Source organism: Natator depressus, chromosome 3 (assembly GCF_965152275.1).
Source record: "Natator depressus isolate rNatDep1 chromosome 3, rNatDep2.hap1, whole genome shotgun sequence".
Classification (NCBI taxonomy): domain Eukaryota; kingdom Metazoa; phylum Chordata; order Testudines; family Cheloniidae; genus Natator; species Natator depressus.
The window spans coordinates 121668122-121678462 of NC_134236.1; the positions used below are offsets into that span (position 1 = coordinate 121668122).

Consider the following 10341-nt stretch of genomic DNA (forward strand, 5'->3'; position numbering starts at 1 on the left):
GCATGATATAATGCAATTTTAGGCAGAGACTAACAACCAGTTTCTTTGCTATTTGTTGTTCTATTAGGTTCCTCTCACCCCTTTTACTGTAAATCAGTTTTACAAGTAGACTTGGTGTTTGCACATATTTGCCGGGAGGGTATTGCACAGAGAAACATGGGTTCAGAATCATGGAAGTTCCCATTGGTATGGACTACATGAGAATAGTTGATTATTAGGAAATGCTGGTCACTTTTGTCCAAGTTTTCTCAGTGAACTTAACAGTTCTCTTCTCACCTGTGTGCATAGAGCTGTGTGCTTCCTGGGAGCTCTCCAGACCTGGGTTCTAGACTTGCTGGTCCTTAAACTGGCTTGCAGGATCTCACTGAATACCAGTGTGTCATTAACAGAAGTAAAAAGAAAAGGGGTACTTGTGGCACCTTAGAGACTAACCAATTTATTTGAGCATAAGCTTTCGTGAGCTACAGCTCACTTCATTGGATGCATTCAGTAGCTCACGAAAGCTTATGCTCAAATAAATTGGTTAGTCTCTAAGGTGCCACAAGTACCCCTTTTCTTTTTGCGAGTACAGACTAACACGGCTGCTACTCTGAAACCTGTCATTAACAGAAGTGGCTTTCTTGGAACTGTTCTTATCTACTGATTCTTTTACTACTATATACTGAGCGATTTTAAGAGAATGGAATCCTATTACCTGGGTTCAGAATAGTAATAATTTTCAAAGTTGTTGCCTGTAATATTAAATTGATAGCATTTTATAATATCAGGCAGCCAGACATGCTTTTCTCATTATACTTTGCACTTTTATACCATCTTCCATTCAAGGATCTCAAAGGTGCTTTACAAACACTCATCTTTAAAGTGAGAAAATTATTAAAGGGACACTCTTCACTCTAGCCAGTTTAAGAAATTGAATTAAAAATATTTTCAAATGCTTGAGATTCTGTGGTTTTACATTTACACGATCGTGTTTCTTTAATTGTTCCCCCTTTTTGCTGTGTGAAAGATCCACACAAACTGGGAGAAATTGACTGGCTATACAGTGAACTTAACTATATAGAAAGAGCTGTCAAAGACACAGCATAAACAAGCTGATAAAAAAAAAAAAAACCCAATGTCCCGTAATCATTTATAATATTAGGTAACAACAGATACATAAGTAATGTTATCTGACAACAATAGGTAAACATTTTCACCCGGAAGTATGAATTTTTAAGTTGATGGTGTTCTTTGCTCATGTTAAGTATCATTAGTAGTCAGACTTCTGATAGAAAACCGCATCAGAACTCCTGCTCTACCGAAAGTGCCACTTTACCTTTTTTTTTTTTTTTTTTTTTTTTAAGTTTATGTTGTTCATATTGGTGGCAAAGTTTTGTTAAAGCTGTTTTAAAAATAATGATTGGTTCATTGTTGTTGTCATAAAGAATATACCTACAGTTTTTTAGAAATTTTAGAATGATGTTTAGTAAAGTTACAGTGGTGGCACAACTGCACCAGCTGACGTTTGTTTTTAAAGCAGTTTTTTTAGTGTATATATGAAATCTTAACACTGAATGTATGTTTACTAAAAGGATTGCTTTGCCAGAATATAGTATAGAAAAAAAGTAAATGCTTTAGCAGAATCAAAGATATACACAGTATTCATTGAATAATTGTGGGCGTGGAGCTGTCTAATGAAACTATTCATGATAATGGAGTATTTATACTGAACATGTTCCAAAAGTTTTGATTCCCCACTATTTTAGGCATCTTCTGTGTAAGGTCATCCTTACAGTATCATTCCCAAAAGACCTTTTCTTTACAGTAGAACTTAAAAAGAAGGCACACTGTATCTGTTGTTAGCTGCTTAGTCATTTGAGCTGTTAAACTCATTTTACTAGGTTTTAATTGTGCCTTTTTAAACTCTTTTTTGTGAAATATTAAAGCCTGTCTAATTTTGCACGTAGCAATTTATCAATAGCTTTTCTTGCCTTCATGTGATTTTAATACCATGGTAACAAAACTTCAGTCTCTGAACTAAGAAAATATAAATCAGAGTAACTGCAGCTGTAGTTCATAGCAGTTTTGGTATATTTTAGGGAATTGAAATACCGAGAGTATATATCCGAGGGTTTGTATCTTTGTGAGAGAGAGGAGTATTATATCAATTAAGACAAATTTTCTTTTGTTGGTTAACTTTATCTGTGTTCGTAAAGTTCTGCCAATAGACTTCAAGCTGTGTAGAGTGAGATCTGTCGTGTGTGTCTGTGGAAGGCAGGGGGATGTCTGGCACATTGTAAGTTCACTGGAATATAATAATACATTTTTAGTTGTATTAATATTTTAAAACTTATTAGGCCTTTTTTCCCTTTTGTTATAGAATATACAGATAATATGCTGAGGCAGGAAATCTGAGGAAGTTGATGGAGGGGTTAAAGTCTTCTATCACTAAAGAACTAACTGAAATTACTCTCCTTATTTCTGAACTAAAACAAATGCTTTCTAGTTAGGCTGAGTTTGTATAATATTTGCTTTAAATGAAGCACCAAACAAACTGTTTTTGAAACAGATCATGAAGCATTTTATTTGGCTGTCTTGAGTTGATTAAATTTTACTTTAACACGAAATTACTTCTATCCTGCAGTTAACCGAGAATTAACAAAGCTTTGAGAACAAGGCCTGTTATTGGTGTCACCGGTGTTTGTTTATTTAATCGCTCTCTCACTGGATTTCTTACTACCGTGTATTCAGAAGCAAAAAAGATGACATGACAAACTCTACCGGTTTAATTAGTTTCTGGATCCTCACCTTCCCCCCACTCTGAAACATCTGCAATGTACCTTTCTTCCAGCAAATGATGACTGCAGTTCAGACTTGTCCATAAGGCTGGGCTGAGCAGTGCCCCTTCCACACCCTTGCCAGATTCTGTGCCTCCGGTGGTGCAAAAAGAGTGGCAGTTCAGTGCTCCTTACTTAGCCACTGAAATCTCATCTCTTGTACTTGATTTTGGGATTGCATCAAGAAAAAATCATCTCATCTCTCTCTCCCTCCTCAGGGGGTCTGAAATTTCTGGAACTTTGTTTCCCAAATGGGACTGCCCAATGATCTTATTCTCTCCATTTATTCTCCCCTCCTCCATTGTGATGCAACAGGCCAAATGCAGGGAGCCTGAAGGGCAAGAGAACTCTCAGGAGCTACAGAAAGGGAGCTCTGCTACAGTTGTTCCCAGGCATGGACCTTTGTTTAACCAGGGGAATGAATTTAGAGTCTGGACAGTTTGTTGGAATCTCTGCATTCCCCCACAGCTCTTGGGGCTCTTCTGGAGACACCTCCAGAAGATCAGATTAATCCTCTTCAGCCAGCCAGACTGAACCTCCTTCAGTAATCAAGGACTCTTCAGGTCATATCCACATGCCTCTTATTCCCTGCCCCAGACTTGCTTTTCCAAAGGAAAAAATTCCATGGTCCCTGCCCTGTTTTTTAAGGGGTTTTTGAGTCACTTCGTAAAGCATCTAACATCCTTTAGGACTCTCCTTCTGAATAGGAAAATCTGGGCTCCCCTAGGGATATTAGAGGATGATGATGAGAAGTGGGGCTCATGACTTCTTTGTGAGTTGTGACCCAAAAGATAAGAAGAAACTGACCTTTTGATGCTGGTCCGTCCCTCCACCAAAACAAACAACCAACCCAAGAAAAGACACAGTGCTTCAGGACATTATCTGCTTCCATGCGCTCTAGCTTCTCGCCTCAAAAATGAGAACTCTCAAATTTGGACCATGATAACTCGGAGCAAGAGAAACAGCATAGGTTATTTTGCTTCCAGACCTTTTTGAAACCATGTAGAGGAGGTGCGGGCAACCAGTGAGATCTTTTATTCAAAATTGAAAATGTAATTTACCATACCCATTAATTCCTCCTTTGAACAGATCACTCAAGAATGATAGAAAATACCCAACAAAGGTAGAAGGTTTTGTAGGGAATCTCTGAAACTTGTCAGGGTCCTACAATGCAAAGACCAATTAGTCTAACTTTGGTACCTGGAAAGATACCAGAACAAATTTTCAGATTTTCATTTATAAGCACCTAGAGGAATAGCCAACATGGATTTATCAAGAACAAATCATGCCAAACCAACCTAATTTTCTCTTTGAGAGGGTGATTGGCTTAATGGATGTGGGAAGCAGTAGATGTGATATCTCTTGATTTTAGTATGGCCTTTGGCACAGTCCTATGTGACATTCTCATAAACAAACCAGGGAAATGTGTTATAGATGAAATTACTATAAGGTAGGTGCACAAATAGTAGAAAGATCATACTCAGGAAGTACTTATCCATTGTTCGCTGTCAAACTCTGAGGCGGTATCTGTCTTTTGAAAAAAGTAGACCAAGAGGAGACTGGATAATAGTCTTCAAATATATTAAGGCCTGTTGAGGATGGTGATTAATTGTTCTCCATGTCCACTGAAGGTAGGACAAGAAGTATAATGGGCTTAATCTTCAGCAAGGGAGGTTTAGGTTACATATTAAGAAAAACTTTCTAACTACAAAGGTAATTAAGCTCTGGAATGGGCTTCCAAGGGAAGTTGTGGAATCCCCAGAATTGGAGATTTTTAAGAACAGGTTGGACAAACACTGGTCTAGGTATATGTTGTCCTGCCTCAGCACAAGGGGCTGGACTTTATGACCACCTGAGAGCCTTCCAGCTCTACATTTCTCTCATTCTTTTTATCCTCCCTAATGCTGATAGAGCAGTAATATCCCTGGCAAAGGACATGATGATTTTGCTGAGGGAGACTTTTTTTCTGAAAAGATTCCATGGACAGGAAGATAGCCACTCTTAGAAGGGACTTGGAAGCTTCATCAATGGTTCTTAGTACTTTACTGGCTGCCAGTTGCTTCACTAGAATCAAGGTGTTCTGGTATGATGACTTATTCTTGACCTTCTGGACCATGGCTGATTCAGGTCTGTTCCAAAGATATCTCCAGCTAATGAGTTTGTGGTGGACTAGTGCGTGGACTTGGGTAACTGTAAAAGCTGTGGCTGCTAACACAGTGGTCAGGTGCCAATTCTGTTTTTAGCCTTGGACAGTAGATTATTATTAAAAGTAAATCCTCCCATCCTTAATGAACATACTTATCAGAGCATTATCCCCAGAGACTGTGCAGAAAGTAACATGGAGAAACCCTCTGCCTGAACTGAAAACTGTACGGTTGACAAGTGTAACTGAGGTCATAGCTTGACCTGGAAGACCCTTAACTTACGGTGGTGTGTGAGAGAGGAAGAACTCAGCTTGGCTGTAAAAGCAGGGTGAGTCCGTGACACTGGTGCTTAGAAAAACTATGTATGTATGTATGTATGTATTTGCAAACTGAGCAAATTGGATGCATGGAGCAACAGCAAACATGAAATCCCATGATGCCATTCTTCAGGGTGGGTTTGATTTAAATCACTAGTCAGGAAGACTCAGTTTAATCATGGTTTTCTACATAAAAGTGGATTCTTGTTGGTTGTTATAACCTTCATACATATTCTTCACAACTCGAGATAGATGTAGGTTTCATTTTTAGAAGGTACACGCTATACATTTTTAAACAGTGATTTATTTTGAAAACTTTTTCTGATTAGTTTTACAGCTGTATCAGAAAATTAATGATTGGTTATTTCATTTACCAAAGGTAAGTGAAGCTGATATTTATGAAGTCATTGGGAGGTGGACTATCTCCAATTCAACAGGTTAATCATTAATATTTGGAGGATTTTCTTGCCATGCTGTATTAGGAAGAGAACATCACCAGACAGACATTTAAATTGTTTTATTTAACTAAAACAACAACGTTAAGTACTGAACAGCAAACATATAATATTTTAACAAAAAAATGTCTCTCGCGTCTCACATTTATCTCCAGACTTCTTCTCCTTGTCCAGATCTATTCAGCCCCCAACAATCTTCTATTCATTGAACTTTTTGAAACTTTGCACTTTTAGAGAGAGCTAAGGGATTGACTCTGTGTACACAAATTTTGCAGAGGGACAGTAGAGTTGAGGTCTGTTATTTCTCACCTCTATATATTAATTTATTTATTTAAAAACATTTTTGCTGTTAGCATGTTACCTCTGGAGACACAAATCCACAGTTTGAGAACTGCAAAACTAAGCATCTCTGATGGTATCTTCTAGATGGAGCACTGAGTTGCATTGGGTAGATAGGAAGATTAACCTAAATAATCTATACAGAAGCCTGTGGAACCCCATAAAATTGGGTCCCTAATCCATGAACTATTGGAATTTATTTAGAAAACTTTTCTTAAACATTACATGAATATATTGTCTCATACTATAGAATTAGAATTTATAAACCCTATTCCATGATGAGATATCTTTGAGCTTTAATGTGTCTTAATTAAAACTATCTTTAGATAGGGTTTTTTCCTCAAAAAGCATTTTTATAAAAACAAATCCGATTTTAAATTAAAAAAATCCAATTTTTTTTTTTAAAAAAAAATCATTGATTTTTATCCGCCCTGTCATTCTTCCTAGAAGTTCCATTTGAGGGTAGAATTGCACTTTTTAATATTGACCACAGGAGAAAATTACAGAAATTAAACAAATTGTGTCTCCTGCAGTTTCAATCTTCCTCAGTTTTTTTTTGCTACATTCCACAATTTTCTGTAAACCAATTTTGTACTGCCCAGTTAACCAAACTGAACCTTGAAAAAATCTGTCTCTGACCAAACAATAATAACTGTAAACTCGCCTAAATGAGATGTGAATGTCAAAGCTTAATAGGGGTTGATTAAATGCTAACATTTTTAAACCTGGGCTATCTTTTTCTCTTGTCCTTTAAAATAAAAACCACACATCAACTTGAAATCTAGTCCAATTTAAAAAAAAAAAGTTGAAAGTAATGTCATGTTCTACATCTGCAATTAGGTTCCCCAGGCCTTTTGTGGTTTTACAATGGCTTTCTTTGTTTTTTAAATGTATTTTCTCTACCCTGCTGCTGTGAGTCTTGCCCAGAAAAAAGGGATAGTGGACTGACTATGTAGAAGAATCTGTGAAACTGGCTACACACACATGCTGTCAAACGCACAAAGCAAATTGGACAATGAAGAAATAAGCTCCCCTTCCCAAAATAAATTTTACTAAGGTTCAGGGGCAAAAGGCATCTTTGGTGGATTTTTTTAAAGTGTTTAATGTTGCACTTCAGAATTAAATTCTATATAGTTGGACAAGGAAAAAGGAAGATATCAGTTGCTGAACAATCTGATCATTAAGTACACGTGCTGGAATTCCTTATAATGAGTGCCTAAAAAATAATTCAGTAATACTATAGTAGAATTCAGTGATACTACAGTAAAAAAGATGATTTGTAATTAAGAAGCCAGTGTCCACATACTGGACATATAAGAATGTGAATAGACATATAGCGTAGGGTCTCCTTATTTCCCTTTCTCACCCGCCCAAAAAAGGGCAGATGTGGGAGAATGCCGGGGTGTGGGAGCAGAGGCAGAAAAAGAGGAAGGAATGATTTACATACCAAGCAGCAGTTCACAGAATCATAGACTTTAAGGTTAGAAGGGACCATAATGATCGTCTAGTCTGACCTCCTGCACAACGCAGGCCACGGAATCTCACCCACCCACTCCTGTAACAAACCCCTGACCTATGTTTGAGCTACTGAAGTCTTCAAATTACATCCATTCCAAAGATGTCAACATTTTCCAGGGAAGGAAATAGACAAAGCCAAAGTTTTGTTGATAAAATATCTGGTAACCAAGACAACACAACTTTATTCTATGTAAGGCCTATTTTCCAGCATCTGTCATATAAACTACATCCAAAAATGCTGCTTCATCATTACATATAAATACCAAATTAAATATTTATTAGCATTAATAGAGAGTCTTTCTGCTAGAGGCAAGAAAGAGAGAAAAATTAATTTCTGCTCACTTTTAAAATGAGCTGGAGAGTCTGTGAAATTGAGATACACAAGAAGGCTATTCCTGGTGGCAGAAGCTGTGGTAAAGAAGGGGTGAGATTGTGCAGTGGGACAGAGAATATGTGGGTGATGTAAGGAAAAGGTAGGATGGTCAGAGCAGGTTCTGATAAGTAGATTGGAGTGGATCCATGAAGAGATCTATACAGTGGAGGGGACATTTTAAATTTAGATCCTTCATATGAATGAGTTTTTTGAAGAAGGGGGTGATACGGTCATGCTTCTTTGTATGCATGAGAAGGTGGGCGGTAGCTTTCTGTGTTTGATAGAGCAGGGTTCGGCAACCTATGGCATGTGTGAGCGGGGGCTGAGCGGGGCCGGGGCTGGGACCCCGGCAGGCAGCAGCGTGCCATTAAAAATCCTGCCCGCCCCGGCCCGCTCTTCTCCGCACCCACCCCCCTCCCGGGGGGGAGGGGGCAGGGTGAAGAAGCTTGGTTCTGCTGGCTGCTGCTGCAGGGCAGGCAAGTTCCCTCTCCCCCACCTCTTCCCCCAGCATGCTGAATTCCTGCCCCTCCTCTCCCTCCCTGCCACCGATCAGCTGATGGCCTTGCAAGGGAAGGAGAAGCGGAGCCGCAGCGTGCTCGCTGCTCTGGGGAGGAGGCGGAGACAAGGTGGGGACAGGGCCTTGGGGAAGGGGATTGGAATCAGGGCATATCTCCTCCAGCACCCTGCTGTGTGCCGCTCTAGGCAGGGGGCTGGGAGCACCCCCATGACCCTAGCCCACACCCCCAGCCCTCTTCCTTGACCCCTGCACCTCCCCCCACACCTCAGCCCTCTGCCCTGACCCCTGCACCCCCCACGACCCCAGCCCTGACTCCAGCAGTCCTCCACATACCCAGCCCCCCACACCCCATGCCCTGACTCCTGCACCTCCACACATACCCAGCCCCCCCACACCTCATGCCCTGACTCTTGCACTCCCCACATTCCCACCCCCACCCTGAGCACCAAACAGGAGCTCCTGCACCCCTCACACCAAATGGGAGCTGCCCAGATAAGCACTCCACACCCAAACTTCCTGCCCCAACCCTGAGCCCCCTCCCTCATTCTAGCTCCTGGCCAGACCCTGCACCCCAACCCCCAGCCTGCTCCTTCACCCCCAGCCCTGTGCTCAGTGCACTCCCACCCTCAGCTCAGTGCAGAGAGAGAGGAAGAGAATGGGCTAGAACCAGGGAGAAGGTAGGTATCCACTCTATGTGGGCAGGGCCGGGATCCCTGAGTGGCAGCGGGCTGAGCCGCTCAGTCCACTGCTAGTCTGGGGTCCTGGCCGCCGGCCCCACTCAGCCCACTGCAGGTCTGCGGTTCTGGCTGCCGGCCCTTTGCCAGCCGGGGTCCTGGCCGCAGGCCCCGCTCAGCCTGCTGCCGGCCTAGGTGAACAGAACCCCAGGCTGGCAGCGGGCTGAGTGGGCTGGCAGTGTAAGATCAGCATTTTAATTTAATTTTAAATGAAGTTTCTTAAACATTTTGAAAAACTTGTTTACTTTACATACGACAATAGTTTAGTTATATAATATATAGACTTATAGAGAGAGACCTTCTAAAAAATGTTAAAATGTATTACTGGCACGCAAAACCTTAAAGTGAATAAATGAAGACTCGGCACACCACTTCTGAAAGGTTGCCGACCCCTGTGATAGAGTATGGAGCTTTGGGACCTGGGTAGCCTATAAAACAGGGATTGCAATTAATGAAGATGAAAAGAGCGACAGGTTTGGATGGAGAAGATTTCAGCAGACATGGTGGTCACTTGTTCCGCTCTTCTGCCTCTCTATTGATTCAGCTTTGTCTACATGGGGAAATAGTGTAGCATTAGTAACAGGTATAGCTGAACAGAGTACAAACACAGTTTTTGTCCTCTGCACTTACATTTATATCCATGAGCAGCATTGATTCTGCAAAACCAGTTGCTGACATAATGCTATTTTCATATGTAGACCAGGCCTCATTCTTCCTCACTCATTCCATTCCCCACACTTACCACTAGACTTGGCTGACATTTTTCAAACAATGCACTGAAAAATGCAGTTTTGGGTTGACCAAAACTATTTGCAAATTTGTATAGAGTTTGCCAAGCCAAATGAAAAAAGTCAAAATGTTTTGGTAAGTCAAAACAGAACATTTCATTCTGAAACATTTTGTTTCGCCTTTCACGCATTTTGACAAAAGCAAACAAAAGGCACACAGAACAGTCAGAGAAGAAGGTAGTGCTGCTGTGCAAGGCAGCAGGCTCCATATAGCCACTTGTTGTGTGGCAGGCTAGAGCACTGTAGATTTACATCCCAGCTTGCCGTACACTAAATCACTATATAGACATGCCCTTAAAATCCCTTCTTCAAGGACTATTTATTTTATAAAAAGTGGAAC

The 10341-nt window shown here is 40.7% G+C and overlaps 1 protein-coding gene across 4 annotated transcripts in view; it reads left to right on the forward strand.

Moving 5' to 3' along the window:
* The window catches only part of MAP3K4 (mitogen-activated protein kinase kinase kinase 4), a 144452-nt gene that overhangs the window by 34826 nt on the left and 99285 nt on the right, over nt 1-10341 (forward strand). The gene's annotated exons all lie outside the window — the stretch shown is intronic.